Source organism: Staurois parvus, unplaced genomic scaffold (assembly GCF_062004578.1).
Source record: "Staurois parvus isolate SC_StPar_1 unplaced genomic scaffold, SC_StPar_1.0 ptg001532l, whole genome shotgun sequence".
Classification (NCBI taxonomy): domain Eukaryota; kingdom Metazoa; phylum Chordata; class Amphibia; order Anura; family Ranidae; genus Staurois; species Staurois parvus.
Genome location: NW_028319328.1, coordinates 397,310 through 416,230, shown reverse-complemented (window position 1 = coordinate 416,230; position 18,921 = coordinate 397,310). Strand labels below are relative to the sequence as shown.

Here is an 18,921-nt window from a genome sequence, read left to right as displayed (position 1 = left end):
AGAGGAACTGCGGCTTCGAGAAACGTCACACAGCGTGAGCCCGTCTGTATGGAGATGCGGTGTGCATGGATCCAGCACCAGCAGGGGGGAGCAGTTCAGTGTGGCTGGAATTAGGAAACTGAAACCAGACTGTATGATTTATTAATAATGAAACAAAAACCCATTCAACACCAACAAACAGCATACCCAGCAAAAGTGAAGGCCTACAGGATCCATAAACCAGGTGACAAAATACCGAACTAGCAATCTAAATATAATGTTTTAATAAATGTTCAATATTTTATATAGTATATGTATGGTGTTTATATAATAAATGTACAATGTTTTCTATAGTATATGTATGATGTTTTATATAGTATATGTATGATGTTTTATATAGTATATGTACGGTGTTATATACACAGCTCAAAAAAATTAAAGGAAGACTTTACAATCCGAGTCTAGCATCAAGTCGATGAAACTCCTGGGATATTGATCTGGTCAGGTAAGTCGCAGAGGGGGTTGTTCATCAGTTTCAGCTGCTTTGGTGTTAATGAAATGAACAACAGGTGCACTAGATGGGCAACACTTAGACGACCCCCAAAACAGGAATGGTTTTGCAGGTGGAGGCCACTGACATTTTTTCCCTACTTATCTTTTCTCACTCCTTTTGCCTTTGGCTAGGGTCAGTGTCACTACTGGTAGCATGAGGCCATACCTGGACCCTACAGAGGTTGCACAGGCAGTCCAACTCCTCCAGGATGGCACATCAATACGTACCATTGCCAGAAGGTTTGCTGTGTCTCAAGAGCATGGAGGAGATTCCAGGAGACAGGCAGTTACTCCAGGAGAGCTGGACAGGGCCGTAGAAGGTCCTTAACCCATCAGCAGGACCGGTATCTGCTCCTTTGTGCAAGGAGGAGCAGGATGAGCCCTACCAGAGCCCTACAAAATGACCTCCAACAGGCCACTGTTGTGAATGTCTCTGACCAAACAATCAGAAACAGACTTTATGAGGGTGGCCTGAGGGCCCGACATCCTCTAGTAGGCCCTGTGCTCACTGTCTGGCACCATAGAGCTGGATTGGCATTTGCCATTGAACCCCAGAATTGGCAGGTCCACCACTGGCGCCCTGTGCTTTTCACAGATGAGAGCAGGTTCCCCCTGAGTACATGTGACAGACATGAAAGGGTCTGGAGAAGCCGTGGAGAACGTTCTGCTGCCTGTAACATAGTTCATCATGACCGTTTTGGTAGTGGGCCAGTGATGGTCTGGGGAGGCATATCCATGGAGGGACACACAGACCTCTACAGGCTGGACAATGGCACCCTGACAGCCATTAGGCAACGTGATGAAATCCTTGGACCCATTGTCAGACCCTACGCTGGTGCAGTGGGTCCTGGGTTCCTCCTGGTTTGGTGGGTCCTGGGTTCCTCCTGGTGCGGTGGGTCCTGGGTTCCTCCTGGTGCGGTGGGTCCTGGGTTCCTCCTGGTGCGGTGGGTCCTGGGTTCCTCCTGGTGCGGTGGGTCCTGGGTTCCTCCTGGTGCAGTGGGTCCTGGGTTCCTCCTGGTGTACAACAATGCCTGGCCTCATGTGGGGAGAGTATGCAGGCAGTTCCTGGAGGATGAAGGAATTGACACCATTGAATAGCCCCCACGCTTGCCTGACCTAAATCCAATAGAACCCCTCTGGGATGTCATGTTTCAGTCCATCCGACGCCGCCAGGTTGCACCTCAGACTGTCCAGGAGCTCAGTGATGTCCTGGTCCAGATCTGGGAGGAAATCCCCCAGGACACCATCCGTGGTCTCATTAGGAGCATGCCCCGACGTTGTCAGGCATGCATACAAGCACGTGGGGGCCATACAAACTACTGAGGCCCATTCTGAGTTGCTGCAATGACATTTCACCAAAATGGACTCGCCTGCTGCATCATTTTTTTGATTTTCGGGGTGTCTTTGAATTCAGTCCTCTGTAGGTGGTTTATTTTCATTTCCATCAAACAATGGGACATCCTTATGTTCCTCACCCATCCCCCGTCCATGTCAGTATAGAGATCCAGCAGGAGATTTATCCCCATTGAAATCTGATGGGTTTTCAAAGTCTTCCTTGCATTTTTTTGAGCCGTGTATGATAAATGTGGAGTCTTATATAATGAATGTACAGAGTTTTAAATACTGTGCAATGAGGATTCCTAATTCTTTCTGAGCGCCATTTCCTGGAGGACCTGCTAATTGCTTTCTGGAAAATGTGGAGATCCAGATCCCTAGTGATGATTAGGATCTGAGTACATCTGGAGAGGTCCGGAGAGCTGTTGCAGCCTGGGTAAAGGGAAAGGCGCTTGTACATACATGACTGAGGTGAGCTGTTGGTGTGATTGTGTATTTTGGAAACACAAGGCAAACACGCATCACGCTTGCGTTGCCATTTATGCTGCGGTCGCATCTGCGCATTTTTGAACAAACAACAACCCACACATTAAACATGCGCTTCTCTGTGTGTTTTGGAAATGCGTGACAAATGTGCGTCACGCTTGTGTTGCCATTTAGGCTGCGTTTGCATCTGTGAAGCGACACCAATAATAGAACAGCACTGACTGACACCAATTCCGGTATATAGAGAATATAAATTCTCCTAGCAGACCCCATATTGTCACATGTATGGTGGTCATAAATGGTTCACATGACTCCTTACTGTTCTGTATGAGGTGGACATAGTTTGTCCCGTGTGGCTCCATATTGCCTTGAAAATGGTAGACTTGGTTTGTCCCATGGGACTCTATATTGTCTATGTTGTCCATAAATTGTTCCAAGAGATTTTAAATTATCCTGCATTCTCCATCAAAACATTGTCCCATGGAACCACGTATTTTGGTGCATATGGTAGGCAAGGTTTGTCCCATGGGACTTGGCTTGTCCATTGACTCCTCTTCCACCTGATCCCATCCAGCTACTGCTCGTTACTGACCTTTAGGCTTGTTCACTGTCTATACTTCTGCGTGTTCCCTATCAGCTTCATTTGCTACGTGACCCCACTCACTCTCTTCCTGTTGGGGCAATCCAGAGGGCCGTGACCTGAAATTAGAACACACCAAAACCTATCTCCACCATCAGGAGGTCTGGTGAAGACGGGCTAGTGCTTAGACCCCATGCCTTAGGTGAGCCCTCTTCATCCGCTTTGGGGATCCTCTTGTATATTTCCAGCTGACTACTCATGAACCTGTCTACTGCTACAGCCATTGGTCTCCGAGCCTGATCCCAGACTGGGACTGACACTGACATAGATTGTCCTACATGACTCCACATTGTCCTTTACATGACTCCATATTTTTCTGTATATGGGGGACATAGATCTTCCTATGGAACTCCATATTTTCCTGCACATGGCGATAGAGATTATCCCAAGGGACTCCACATTTTCCTGAATATGGTGGACATAGATTGTCAGAGACGACTCCATATTGTTCTGCATATGGAGGACACAGATCGTCCCACATGACTCCATATTGTTCTGCATATGGAGGACATAGATTTTCTTACATGACTCCATATTGTTCTGCATATGGAAGACACAGGTCGTCCCACATGACTCCATATTGTTCTGCATTTGGAGAACACAGGTCATCCCACATGACTCCATATTGTTCTGCATATGGAGGACACAGATCGTCCCACATGACTCCATATTGTTCTGCATATGGAAGACATAGATCGTCCCACACGACTCCATATTGTTCTGCATATGGAAGACACAGGTCGTCCCACACGACTCCATATTGTTCTGCATTTGGAGAACGCAGGTCGTCCCACATGACTCCATATTGTTCTGCATATGGAGGACGCAGGTCGTCCCACACGACTCCATATTGTTCTGCATATGGAGGACGCAGGTCGTCCCACACGACTCCATATTGTTTTGCATATGGAGGACGCAGGTCGTCCCACACGACTCCATGTTGTTCTGCATATGGAGGACGCAGGTCGTCCCACACAACTCCATATTGTTCTGCATATGGAGGACGCACGTTGTCCCACACGACTCCATATTGTTCTGCATGTAGAGGACGCAGGTCGTCCCACACGACTTCATATTGTTCTGCATATGGAGGACGCAGGTCGTCCCACACGACTCCATATTGTTCTGCATTTGGAGAACACAGGTCAACCCACATGACTCCATATTGTTCTGCATATGGAGGACGCAAGTCGTCCTACACGACTTTATATTGTTCTGCATATGGAGGACGCAGGTCGTCCCACACGACTTTATATTGTTCTGCATGTAGAGGACGCAGGTCGTCCCACACGACTCCATATTGTTATGCATATGGAGGACGCAGGTCGTCCAACACGACTTCATATTGTTCTGCATGTAGAGGACGCAGGTCGTCCCACACGACTCCATATTGTTCTGCACACGGAGGACGCAGGTCGTCCCACACGACTCCATATTGTTCTGCATGTAGAGGACGCAGGTCGTCCCACACGACTTCATATTGTTCTGCATATGGAAGACGCAGGTCGTCCCACACGACTTCATATTGTTCTGCATATGGAAGACGCAGGTCGTCCCACACAACTTCATATTGTTCTGCATATGGAGGACACAGGTCATCCCACATGACTCCATATTGTTCTGCATATGGAGGACACAGGTCATCCCACATGACTCCATATTGTTCTGCATATGGAGGACGCAGGTCGTCCCACACGACTTCATATTGTTCTGCATGTAGAGGACGCAGGTCGTCCCACACGACTCCATATTGTTCTGCACACGGAGGACGCAGGTCATCCCACATGACTCCATATTGTTCTGCATATGGAGGACGCAGGTCGTCCCACACGACTTCATATTGTTCTGCATATGGAGGACGCAAGTCGTCCTACACGACTTTATATTGTTCTGCATATGGAGGACGCAGGTCGTCCCACACGACTTCATATTGTTCTGCATGTAGAGGACGCAGGTCGTCCCACACGACTCCATATTGTTCTGCACACGGAGGACGCAGGTCGTCCCACACGACTCCATATTGTTCTGCATGTAGAGGACGCAGGTCGTCCCACACGACTCCATATTGTTCTGCATATGGAGGACGCAGGTCGTCCCACACGACTCCATATTGTTCTGCATACGGAGGACGCAGGTCGTCCCACACGACTCCATATTGTTCTGCATGTAGAGGACGCAGGTCGTCCCACACGACTCCATATTGTTCTGCACACGGAGGACGCAGGTCGTCCTACACGACTCCATATTGTTCTGCATGTAGAGGACGCAGGTCGTCCCACACGACTTCATATTGTTCTGCATATGGAAGACGCAGGTCGTCCCACACGACTTCATATTGTTCTGCATATGGAAGACGCAGGTCGTCCCACACAACTTCATATTGTTCTGCATATGGAGGACACAGGTCATCCCACATGACTCCATATTGTTCTGCATATGGAGGACGCAGGTCGTCCCACACGACTTCATATTGTTCTGCATGTAGAGGACGCAGGTCGTCCCACACGACTCCATATTGTTCTGCACACGGAGGACGCAGGTCATCCCACATGACTCCATATTGTTCTGCATATGGAGGACGCAGATCGTCCCACATGACTCCATATTGTTCTGCATATGGAGGACGCAGGTTGTCCCACACGACTCCATATTGTTCTGCATATGGAGGACGCAGGTCGTCCCACACGACTTCATATTGTTCTGCATGTAGAGGACGCAGGTCGTCCCACACGACTCCATATTGTTCTGCACACGGAGGACGAAGGTCATCCCACATGACTCCATATTGTTCTGCATATGGAGGACGCAGGTCGTCCCACACGACTTCATATTGTTCTGCATATGGAGGACGCAAGTCGTCCTACACGACTTTATATTGTTCTGCATATGGAGGACGCAGGTCGTCCCACACGACTTCATATTGTTCTGCATGTAGAGGACGCAGGTCGTCCCACACGACTCCATATTGTTCTGCACACGGAGGACGCAGGTCGTCCCACACGACTCCATATTGTTCTGCACACGGAGGACGCAGGTCGTCCCACACGACTCCATATTGTTCTGCATACGGAGGACGCAGGTCGTCCCACACGACTCCATATTGTTCTGCATGTAGAGGACGCAGGTTGTCCCACACGACTCCATATTGTTCTGCATATGGAGGACGCAGGTCGTCCCACACGACTCCATATTGTTCTGCATATGGAGGACGCAGGTCGTCCCACACGACTCCATATTGTTCTGCATGTAGAGGACGCAGGTCGTCCCACATGACTCCATATTGTTTTGCATATGGAGGACATAGATTGTCCCACATGACTCCATATTGTTCTGCATATGGAGGACGCAGGTCGTCCGACATAACTCCTTATTGTTCTGCATATGGAGGACGCAGGTCGTCCCACACGACTCCATATTGTTCTGCATATGGAGGACGCAGGTCGTCCCACACGACTTCATATTGTTCTGCATATGGAGGACGCAGGTTGTCCCACACGACTTCATATTGTTCTGCATATGGAGGACGCAGGTCGTCCCACACGACTCCATATTGTTCTGCATATGGAGGACGCAGATCGTCCCACACGACTCCATATTGTTCTGCATATGGAGGACGCAGGTCGTCCCACACGACTCCATATTGTTCTGCATATGGAGGACGCAGATCGTCCCACACGACTCCATATTGTTCTGCATATGGAGGATGCAGGTCGTCCCACACGACTCCATATTGTTCTGCATATGGAGGACGCAGGTCATCCCACACGACTCCATATTGTTCTGCATATGGAGGACGCAGGTCGTCCCACACGACTTCATATTGTTCTGCATATGGAGGACGCAGGTCGTCCTACACGACTCCATATTGTTCTGCATATGGAGGACGCAGGTCGTCCCACACGACTCCATATTGTTCTGCATATGGAGGACGCAGGTCGTCCCACACGACTCCATATTGTTCTGCATATGGAGGACGCAGGTCGTCCCACACGACTCCATATTGTTCTGCATATGGAGGACGCAGGTCGTCCGACATAACTCCTTATTGTTCTGCATATGGAGGACGCAGGTCGTCCCACACGACTCAATATTGTTCTGCATATGGAGGACGCAGGTCGTCCCACACGACTCCATATTGTTCTGCATATGGAGGACGCAGGTCGTCCCACACGACTCCATATTGTTCTGCATATGGAGGACGCAGGTCGTCCCACACGACTCCATCTTGTTCTGCATATGGAGAACGCAGGTCGTCCCACACGACTTCATATTGTTCTGCATATGGAGGACGCAGGTCGTCCTACACGACTCCATATTGTTCTGCATATGGAGGACGCAGGTCGTCCCACACGACTCCATATTGTTCTGCATATGGAGGACGCAGGTCGTCCCACACGACTCCATATTGTTCTGCATATGGAGGACGCAGGTCGTCCCACACGACTCCATATTGTTTTGCATATGGAGGACATAGATTGTCCCACATGACTCCATATTGTTCTGCATATGGAGGACGCAGGTTGTCCCACACGACTTCATATTGTTCTGCATATGGAGGACGCAGGTCGTCCTACACGACTCCATATTGTTCTGCATATGGAGGACGCAGGTCGTCCCACACGACTCCATATTGTTCTGCATATGGAGGACGCAGGTCGTCCCACACGACTCCATATTGTTCTGCATATGGAGGACGCAGGTCGTCCCACACGACTCAATATTGTTCTGCATATGGAGGACGCAGGTCGTCCCACACGACTCCATATTGTTCTGCATATGGAGGACGCAGGTCGTCCGACACAACTCCTTATTGTTCTGCATATGGAGGACGCAGGTCGTCCCACACGACTCAATATTGTTCTGCATATGGAGGACGCAGGTCGTCCCACACGACTCCATATTGTTCTGCATATGGAGGACGCAGGTCGTCCCACACGACTTCATATTGTTCTGCATATGGAGGACGCAGGTCGTCCCACACGACTCCATATTGTTCTGCATATGGAGGACGCAGGTCGTCCCACACGACTCCATATTGTTCTGCATATGGAGGACGCAGGTCGTCCCACACGACTCCATATTGTTCTGCATATGGAGGACGCAGGTCGTCCCACACGACTCCATCTTGTTCTGCATATGGAGGACGCAGGTCGTCCCACACGACTTCATATTGTTCTGCATATGGAGGACGCAGGTCGTCCTACACGACTCCATATTGTTCTGCATATGGAGGACGCAGGTCGTCCCACACGACTCCATATTGTTCTGCATATGGAGGACGCAGGTCGTCCCACATGACTCCATATTGTTTTGCATATGGAGGACATAGATTGTCCCACATGACTCCATATTGTTCTGCATATGGAGGACGCAGGTCGTCCCACACGACTTCATATTGTTCTGCATATGGAGGACGCAGGTCGTCCGACATGACTCCTTATTGTTCTGCATATGGAGGACGCAGGTCGTCCCACACGACTCAATATTGTTCTGCATATGGAGGACGCAGGTCGTCCCACACGACTCCATATTGTTCTGCATATGGAGGACTCAGGTCGTCCCACACGACTTCATATTGTTCTGCATATGGAGGACGCAGGTCGTCCCACACGACTCCATATTGTTCTGCATATGGAGGACGCAGGTCGTCCCACACGACTCCATATTGTTCTGCATATGGAGGACGCAGGTCGTCCCACACGACTCCATCTTGTTCTGCATATGGAGGACGCAGGTCGTCCCACACGACTCCATCTTGTTCTGCATATGGAGGACGCAGGTCGTCCCACACGACTCCATATTGTTCTGCATATGGAGGACATATTTTGATCTTCTTGACACCATACTGTCTTGCACATGGAAGGTTTGATTTGCACCATGGAGCTCCATTTTGTGCTGCATTTGGTAGACATGGCCACTGGCCATATGGTCATACTGTCCTGCATAATGCAAAAGAAGACCATCCCACAGAAATACTGTATATGTTTTTTCTTGCATATGGTGGCCATGAATTGTGACATGGGACTTCATATTGTCCTGCAGATGGTGGACATAGATTGTCCCATGAGTGTCACAGATACCAAGTGTTTGGTTTCCTGTGAAACAGGCGTGGCCAGAAATGTGTGGACTTGCACAGAGGACTCCGGACACAGGTATAATGTAAAATATGATTTATTAAGAACGTATCAGAACTGCAGAAATCAAACCAGAGAATCTAATAAGTGAGTGAGCAAACAACGAACAACTACCTAAACCAAATATATACAGATAGCAAGATCTGAGAAGTGGATACACGGGAGATCAGGCAAAAGGAGCAGGGAGCAAGCCAGGACAGGGAGAAGAGAAACGGGGAAGGAACAAGTAAGCAGGTAAGGGATCAGGCTGCAGGGTCAGGATCAGAATCAGGCTGCAGGGCCAGGGTGGAGGGTCAGGATGCAGGGCCAGGGTGAATGGTCAGGATCAGAATTAGGATCAGGCTGCAGGGCCAGAGTGCAGGGTCAGGATCAGGCTTCAGGGCCAGAGTGCAGGGTCAGGATCAGGCTCCAGGGCCAGAGTGCAGGGTCAGGATCAGGCTCCAGGGCCAGAGTGCAGGGTCAGGATCAGGCTCCAGGGCCAGAGTGCAGGGTCAGGATCAGGCTCCAGGGTCAGAGTGCAGGGTCAGGATCAGGCTCCAGGGTCAGAGTGCAGGGTCAGGATCAGGCTCCAGGGTCAGAGTGCAGGGTCAGGATCAGGCTGCAGGGCCAAGGTGAATAGTCAGGATCAGGTTGCAGGGCTAGGGTGCATGGTCAGGATCAGGCTGCAGAATCAGGGTCAGGGTACAGAGTCAGGATCAGGATGTAGGGCCAGGGTGAATGGTCAGGTTCAGGCTGCAGGGTCAGGATCAGGCTGCAGGGCCAGGGTGCAGGGTCAGGCTGCAGGACCAGGGTCAGGATCAGGCTGCAGGGTCAGGATACAGGGTTAGGTTGCAGGGCCAGGGTGAATGGTCAGGTTAAGGCTGCAGGGCCACGGTCAGGATCATGCTCCAGGGCCAGGGTCAGGATCAGGCTGCTCTTCCAGGGTCAGGATCAGGCTACTGGATCAGGATCAGGCTGCAGGGTTAGGATCTGGGTGCAGGGTCAGGATCAGGCTGCAGGACCAGGGTCAGGATCAGGCTGCAGGGTCAGGATACAGGGTTAGGTTGCAGGGCCAGGGTGAATGGTCAGGTTAAGGCTGCAGGGCCATGGTCAGGATCATGCTCCAGGGCCAGGGCCAGGATCAGGATCAGGCTGCTCTTCCAGGATCAGGATCAGGCTGCAGGGTCAGGATCAGGATGCAGGGTCAGGGTGAATGGCCAGGATCAGGCTGCAGGGCCAGGGTCAGGATCAGGCTGCAGGGCCAGGGTCAGGATCAGGCTGCAGGGCCAGGGTCAGGATCAGGCTGCAGGGTCAGGGTCAGGATCAGGCTGCAGGGCCAGGATTAGGATCAGGCTGCAGGGTCAGGGTACATGGTCAGGATCAGGATCAGCCTGCAGGGCACATGGACAAACACCAAGGCAAAGAGGAGAAGTGCAGGCAAGGCTTAAATACACTTTCAGCACCGAGCATCAGGTTGATGCCTGATTACCATGAGCTTCTACCTGCTGAGAGACACCTGCTGGTGAACACCAGAACTGCAGTCTATAAGTCTTGGAGCCCCAGTGCCATTGGCAGGTGAATCTGTTCCTGACAATGAGACCCCACATTGTCCTGCATTTGGTGAGCATGATTTGTACTGTCCCTTATATAACGGATATAAATTGTATCAAAGGACGTGTCTGCCTGTGTCCTGCAGATTATCGCACAGTACTCCATATTGTTTTTCAAAATGCAAACTGAGATTGTCACACAGGAGCAGGGCCGCTATCAAGGGGGTACAGCCCATACATATGTAGGGGGTCCAGGCCCCAACCAGGGCTGCAGGGGGGTTCCCAGGAGAGTCTCCCAGTACACAGTACCTTTGTCCCGATGAACCTGTGCTAAATCCCGGAACAAGTTCTGGCGTTGGGCTCTGTTGGGCCTGAAAGGGGAACGCTAGTGAGGGCACCCGCTCCACATCTCTTGCAGGGATCCCGGAGGTTCCTCACATGGTGATGGTCCCTCTTTGGCAGCATCTCTCCCCACTGAAGGTCCACATGCCTCCCTGAGGACCCTTCCACCTGACCTCCGCTCCAATGGTCCCATCTATAAAGACGGGAGGGGGAGGAGGGACATTTCGCTGTTCTGAGCCAGGTTGGTGTTCAGTTTATGGATGGACAGGGAAGGGGGTAGGTAATGAGGATGCAGGGAGGGGGTTAGAAGATATGTGCTGGGGGGTGCTTTGGGACTGGGAGGGGAGAGGACTGGTGCAGGAAGGTGGGGTGGGGGTATTTCAAATCCAACTCCCCCCACTAGCACAAGTCCACTTCCCTCCCGAAGCATCCCCCAACGTGTATTCTCTCCCCCCCCCCAAATCAAATCTGCCACAGAGGGGCAATGGACAAGGGGAATGTGAGCAGGTTAACTATCTGTCCTAATCTCAGGGGGCCCTCTCTGTCCTCATCCCAGGGGTCCCTCTCTGTCCTCATCCCAGGGGTCCCTCTCTGTCCTCATCTCAGGGGTCCCTCTCTGTCCTCATCTCAGGAGTCCCTCTCTGTCCTCATCTCAGGAGTCCCTCTCTGTCCTCATCTCAGGAGTCCCTCTCTGTCCTCATCTCAGGAGTCCCTCTCTGTCCTCATCTCAGGAGCCCCTCTCTGTCCTCATCTCAGGAGTCCCTCTCTGTCCTCATCTCAGGGGCCCTCTCTGTCTTCATCTAAGGGGGCCCTCTCTGTCCCCATCTCAGAAGTCCCTTGCTATCCCCATCACAGGGGTCCCTCGCTGTCCCCATCACAGGGGTCCCTCTCTGTCCTCATCTCAGGGGTCCCTTTCTGTCCTAATCCCAGGAGCTCCTCCCTATCCTCATCTCAGGGGTCCCTCTCTGTCCCCATCTCAGGGGTCCCTCTCTGTCCTCATCTCAGGGGTCCCTCTCTGTCCTCATCTCAGGGGTCCCTCTCTGTCCTCATCTCAGGGGTCCCCCTCTGCCCTCATCTCTGGGTTCCCTCTCTGTCCTCATCTCAGGAGTCGATTTTTGTCTTCATCTCCGGGGGCCCTCTCTCTCCTCATATAAGGAGTCACTCTCTGTCCTCATCTCAGGGGTCCCCCTCTGTCCTCATCACAGGGGTCCCTCTCTGTCCTCATCCCAGAAGTTCCTCTCTGTCCTCATCCCAGAAGTTCCTCTCTGTCCTCATCTCAGGAGTCCCTCTCTGTCCTCATCCCAGGAGTCCCTGTCTGTCCTCATCTCAGAAGTCCCTCTTTGTACTCATCTCTGTTGTCCCTCTCTGTCCTCATCTCTGGAGTCCCTCTCTGTCCTCATCTCAGGAGTCCCTCTCTGTCCTAATCTCAGAGGTCCCTCTCTGTCTTTATCCCAGGAGTCCCTCTCTGTCTTTATCCCAGGAGTCCCTCTCTGTCCTCATCCCAGGAGTCCCTCTCTGTCCTCATCCCAGGAGTCCCTCTCTGTCCTCATCCCAGGGCTCCCTCTCTGTCCTCATCCCAGGGGTCCCTCTCTGTCCTCATCCCAGGGGTCCCTCTCTGTCCTCATCCCAGGGGTCCCTCTCTGTCCTCATCCCAGGGGTCCCTCTCTGTCCTCATCCCAGGGGTCCCTCTTTGTCCTCATCCAAGGGGTCCCTGTCTGTCCTCATCTCAGAAGTCCCTCTTTGTACTCATCTCTGTTGTCCCTCTCTGTCCTTATCTCTGGAGTCCCTCTCTGTCCTCATCTCAGGGGCCCTCTCTGTCTTCATCTCAGGGGCCCTCTCTGTCTTCATCTAAGGGGGCCCCCTCTGTCCCCATCTCAGAAGTCCCTTGCTATCCCCATCACAGGGGTCCCTCGCTGTCCCCATCACAGGGGTCCCTTTCTGTCCTCATCTCAGGGGTCCCTTTCTGTCCTAATCCCTGGAGCTCCTCCCTGTCCTCATCTCAGGGGTCCCTCTCTGTCCTCATCTCAGGGGTCCCTCTCTGTCCTCATCTCAGGGGTCCCTCTCTGTCCTCATCTCAGGGGTCCCTCTCTGTCCTCATCCCAGGAGTCCCTCTCTGTCCTCATCTCAGTAGTCCCCCTCTGCCCTCATCTCTGGGTTCCCTCTCTGTCCTCATCTCAGGAGTCGATTTTTGTCTTCATCTCAGGGTCCCTCTCTGTCCTCATCTCAAGGGGCCCTCTCTGTTCTCATATAAGGAGTCACTCTCTGTCCTCATCTCAGGGGTCCCTCTCTGTCCTCATCTCAGCTGTCCCTCTCTGTCTTCATCTCAGGGGCCCTCTCTGTCCTCATCCCAGGGGACTCTCTCTGTCCCCATCTCAGAAGTCCCTCGCTGTCCCCATCACAGGGGTCCCTTGCTGTTCCCATCACAGGGGTCCCTCTCTGTCCTCATCTCAGGGGACCCTCTCATTCTTCATCTCATGGGTCCCACTCTGTCCTCATCTCAAGGGTCCCTCTCTGTCCTCATCCCAGAGGTCCTTCTCTGTCCTTATCCTAGGGGTCCCTCTCTGTCCTCATCCCAGGAGTTCCTCTCTGTCCTCATCCCAGGAGTTCGTTTCTGTCCTCATCCCAGGAGTCCCTCTCTGTCCTCATCCCAGAAGTTCCTCTCTGTCCTCATCTCAGGAGTCCCTCTCTGTCCTCATCCCAGAAGTTCCTCTCTGTCCTCATCTCAGGAGTCCCTCTCTGTCCTCATCCCAGAAGTTCCTCTCTGTCCTCATCGCAGGGGTCCCTCTCTGTACTCATCCCAGGAGTCCCTCTCTGTCCTCCTCTCAGGAGTCCCTCTCTGTCCTCCTCTCAGGAGTCCCTCTCTGTCCTCCTCTCAGGAGTCCCGCTCTGTCCTCATCTAAGGAGTCCCTCTCTGTCCTCATCTAAGGAGTCCCTCTCTGTCCTCATCTAAGGAGTCCCTCTCTGTCCTCATCTAAGGAGTCCCTCTCTGTCCTCATCTAAGGAGTCCCTCTCTGTCCTCATCTAAGGAGTTCCTCTCTGTCCTCATCTCAGGGGTCCTGTCACGTACCTGTATAGTGAGCCTGATGTGAAGAGGCAGGCCTCCCGTACAACTCCGACTCAAGGACCGCTGATGGTGAGACAGCGGTCACAGGGGCACGGTGGGGTATGGGTGCCTGTGATCAGTCCGGTAATAGCAGGTGAGCTGATTAGTTGTAGGCGGGGAGCAGGGTTCTGATGTAGCCGTGCAGGATGGATGGATACTCGAGCGCAGCGTGCTGAGGATGCAGGGTCAGATGAGCCGGGTTCGGTATCGGTCAGGCAGATCAGGCTTACAGCGGCAGGAGGAAGAGTAGTCGGGTCACAGGCCAGGTCAGCAACGGAAGATCAATCAGACAGGAGAGGAGACAGAAGAATAATCGAAGACAAGCCAGAGGTCAGGGCAGGATGCAATCAAGCGGAGATCAGGAACAGGCTGGTTCAGTATCAGGAGACAATCACAGGAATCAGGGGACATGAGCAGGGAAAAGACCATACGGCAATGGGACAACTACTGCAGCCAGTTTAAATAGCCCTTTTGGTGCCAGCATTAGTGACAGGCGCGCGCCCGAATGCGGGAGCGTGCATGCGCGCACGTGCGCCGATGTCCAAGTACCTGCACATCTGTTTGACTCGTAAGGTATCTGCGCATGCGCATAATTGTTCTCCGCGGAACTTCACCTACACTATGGGCAGGCCTTCCCTGACATTGCCCCCTCCCTATGGGCAGCCTCCGGATGCCCAATTGGTTCCTTCTTTGTGGGTGATTGAGAAAGAACTCACAAATTAAATTTGTAGCATGCACATTCTGTGCAGGTTCCCAGGAATTCTCCTCTGGCCCATACCCCTTCCATTTGATTAGATATTGCGTCTGGTCCCTCCTTTTCCTACAGTCCACAACAGCCTTGACTTCAAATTCCTCCTCTCCATCCACAATTATAGGCTCAGGAGGCCTTGACCTTCGATCAGAAAAGGGGTCTGGTACTGCAGGTTCTAGTAATGACACATGGAAAACTGGGTGGACTTTAAGGGATTCCGGTAATGCTAATTCGTAAGAGACATTGTTCATTTTTTGTCTTACCGGAAATGGTCCCACAAAGTTAGGTGCTAGTTTCCTTGAAGGACACGCCATCTTCAGGTTGGTTGTGGCGAGCCAGACCTGGTCTCCTGGGTGCAGGATCAGTTCTCCCCTTCTCCTTCTATCGAAGACCCTCTTGTTGTCCTCCTGGGCTTTTGTGAGTCCCTGTAACAATTTGTTATTAGTAGAAAAAAAACTTATAGAAATAAATAGGAATGTGCTAAATAATAAACAGTGATTAACCATTTGCCGCCCGCCCTATGGCCGAATGTCATCAGCATTCCGGGTGGACGCATTCCTGGTGGACGCCGTCCTGACGTCACATCCATTAGGCTCCGCCGCTCCATGAGGACGTCGTATTGATGAAACACGTAGGGCGGAGCCTAATGGATGTGACGTCAGGACGTTCCCTGTGACTGTTGGCTGTTCGTCCACGGTGAGCGGAGCTCGTCCATTCATGTGTTTATGCTGACTTATGCTGGTGTCGGCCGGGACACCTTGTTTGTGAGTGCTATTTCGTTTTTAAAGCTGAGACTTTCTGCGGGTCCATCTCAATTCCAGCTGTGGAGATGATCAGCCCAAGAAATGGAATATTCTCTTGCTCAAATTTGCATTTCTCAGCCTTGGCGTAAAGTCCGTGCTGACTAAGTCGTCTAAGACATTTTTAACATGCTCTCGATGGATCTCCAAGGTTGTGGAAAATATTAGAATGTCATCCAGGTAGACTATGACAAAGATGTCAAGGTAATCTCTGAAGATATCATGGATAAAATGTTGGAAGGTAGCAGGTGCATTGCACAATCCGAAGGGCATGACCAAATACTCGAAATGGCCAAATCGGGTACAAAAAGCAGTCTTCCATTCGTCCCCCTCCCAGATACGGAGCAAGTTATAGGCTCTTCTTAAATCTAATTTTGTAAATATGACTGCAGTTTTTGGAAGACTTCGGGAACCAAGGGAAGGGGGTAACGATTCTTTTCCGTAATTTTGTTTAGTTCCCGATAATCCACACAAGACCCTAGGGAGTCGTCTTTCTTTTCCACAAAGAATATTCCCGCTCCTGCTGGAGATGTGGAAGGGCGAATGAATCCCTTTTGAAGGTTTTCTTCAAAATATTCCTTTTAATACCCCTAATTCCCGTTCAGATAGGGGAAAAATGCGCCCGAAGGAAATTTCAGATCCTGGAAGCAGATCGATCGGGCAATTGTAAAGTCGATGAGGAGGAAGGTTATCTGCTCCTCGCTTGCTAAAGACATCCAGGTATCCATGGTAGGCTTACGGGACTATTTAGGCAAGTTTAGTATCTGAGTCTATGCAAAGTAGTGTAGAGGTGGATGGAGGTGCTATGGACAGGCAATGTTTTTTGCAATATGGGGATGAAAACTGGATTTTCTCGATCTTCCAATCAATCTGTGGGTTATGAGCCTGTAGCCATGGTAGGCCCAAGACGACAGGAAACAAGGGAGAGGCGATCGCATCTAGGCGTAATAGTTCCTGATGGAGAGTAGTGATGGTAGTCAGTAGTGGCGGGGTCTCTTTATTTACCAGCCCACATTTGATGCAGGACCCATCAGCTAAAAATATATTAAGTCCTTGTTCCTTTAGCTGCAGAGGGATGTGTTGCTGGGCTGCAAAGGATAGATCGATGAAGCAGCTACAGGCCCCAGAATCAATAATTGCGGTCACCGATACGGTTCTTCCGGTAAGGTGGAAGGAAATAGGAACAGCCATATGAGTTGAGCTGGCAGGTAATGATGAATGATTACGCAGCTTGGCAGGGCAGGAACGCACATAATGGCCAGCTTCTCCACAGTACAGGTAGAGATTGTTTACTCGGCGGCGTTGGTGTTCCTCAGGGGTTAGCGACAGATGAATCGGACCAAGCTGCATAGGTTCGGGTGTGTCTGATGTCACAGGATCAGAATTTCTGGGTAATGTACTGGGCTGGATCGGAATTTTGGGTTAGCATCCATGTAGGCCTAGGAACTTGGGTGGCCCTCTCTAACCTGCGTTCACGTAGGCGACGGTCAATCTGAATGGATAGTGTGATCAAGTCCTCTAGAGAATTGGGTATGCCCACTCGGGCAAGTTCATCTTTGAGGGCCTCAGTAAGACCCAAGCGGAACTGTCACAACGCTCTTTCAGCGTTACCTATAATGCTACCACCTCCCCCTCACTCCCCCTCTCTGTTGGGGTCCCTCAAGGCTCCGTCCTAGGGCCCCTTCTCTTCTCCATCTACACCTCCTCCCTTGGCCAACTCATACACTCTCACGGCTTCAACTACCACCTATATGCCAACGACACACAAATCTATCTCTCAACCCCCCACCTCACCCCCTCAGTCTCTGCCCGAATCACACACCTACTGAGCGACATATCTGACTGGATGTCGCTCCACTTCCTTAAACTGAACCTCTCCAAAACCGAGTTTCTTGTCTTCCCCCCAGCCCAGTCACCACCCCCCATTGACTTCTCCATCACATCCAACAACGCCACCATCAAATCCACCCCGCAAGCCAGAGTACTTGGTGTCATTCTGGACTCCAACCTATCCTTCCAGCCCCATGTCCAATCTTTAACAAACTCATGCAGACTCCACCTCCGCAACATGCAGACTCCACCTCCGCAACATCGCCAAAATCCGCACGTTCCTAACCCCAGAAACCACTAAACAGCTCATCCACTCCCTCATCATATCACGACTGGACTACTGCAACTCCCTCCTCACTGGCCTGCCTCGCCGCTGGCTATCCCCGCTTCAGTCCATCCTGAATACGGCTGCCAGACTCATTCACCTTTCCAACCGCTCCGTTTCCGCCACCCCCCTCTGCCAATCCCTCCACTGGCTTCCGATTGCGCAACGAATCAAATTCAAAATCCTAACACTGACTGCCAGGGCAGGGCTGTGGAACGGACAGGTAGGCCTAGTGGCAGGATAACGCACTGACTGACGACAACCACCACCAACAGACCGAAGTCCCTCGGGGCGTGGAGTCTAAGTCCCAAGCTGCCCTTCACCAGGGCCCCTGATGGTGGGGATGGACTTGACGCAGCCAGGAACCAGGTCGCGGCCCTCGAGACACCCCGGCTGCGGTAATGGCCACCGCCAATGGCGTGTAACTGGTAGGAATGACAATAGCGTAGTCAGGCGGGCCGGGTCGACAACAACGGGACAAAACGGTACAGAACAGTAGGCAAGAATCACAGGTCACGGGCCGGGTTCAGCAACGGAAGGTCAGATCAAAGGAAAACACAAAGAATGGTCTAGTCACAAGCTGAGTCAGATTCCAGGAGAGTCACGAGAGTATACACAGAGCTGTAACAACACAAAGACACAAGTGCAAAGAGCATGTGCGGATCGCAGGCTTATATGTACTCAGCCACACCCCTCTGGGGGATGGACCTCAGAGACCTGAAGGCATAAAAGACTCCCACCATGCTCTGCAGAAACCCAAGATGGACGCCAGTACATGAAGCCGCACAATCTCTGGGAAAAGGTAGGACCTTGACACTGACGTACAAAGCCGTCCACCACACTGCCCCGAACTACATCACTGACCTAATATCCAAGTACCGCCCAGCACGCACACTCTGCTCCTCACAAGACCTCCTTCTCTCTAGTTGCCTGGTCTCCTCCTCCCATGCCTGCCTCCAGGACTTCTCCAGGGTGTCACCCATCCTCTGGAACTCCCTGCCCCAACCCATCAGATTATCACCTACTCTCCTCTCCTTTAGGCGCACCCTGAAAACCCACCTCTTCAGGGAAGCCTACCCCACCCCCTGCTAACTTGCCGACCTCCTCCACTCTTC

The 18,921-nt window shown here is 51.7% G+C and overlaps 1 protein-coding gene across 1 annotated transcript in view; it reads left to right on the top strand.

Moving 5' to 3' along the window:
- Nucleotides 1-38: 38 nt before the first annotated feature.
- The window catches only part of LOC149435352 (uncharacterized), an 80,517-nt gene continuing 61,634 nt past the window's right edge, over nucleotides 39-18,921 (top strand). Inside the window, exon 1 of the mRNA XM_089662746.1 lies at nucleotides 39-223. The gene's annotated coding sequence lies outside the window, so the exon portion shown is untranslated. The remainder of the gene's footprint in view (nucleotides 224-18,921) is intronic.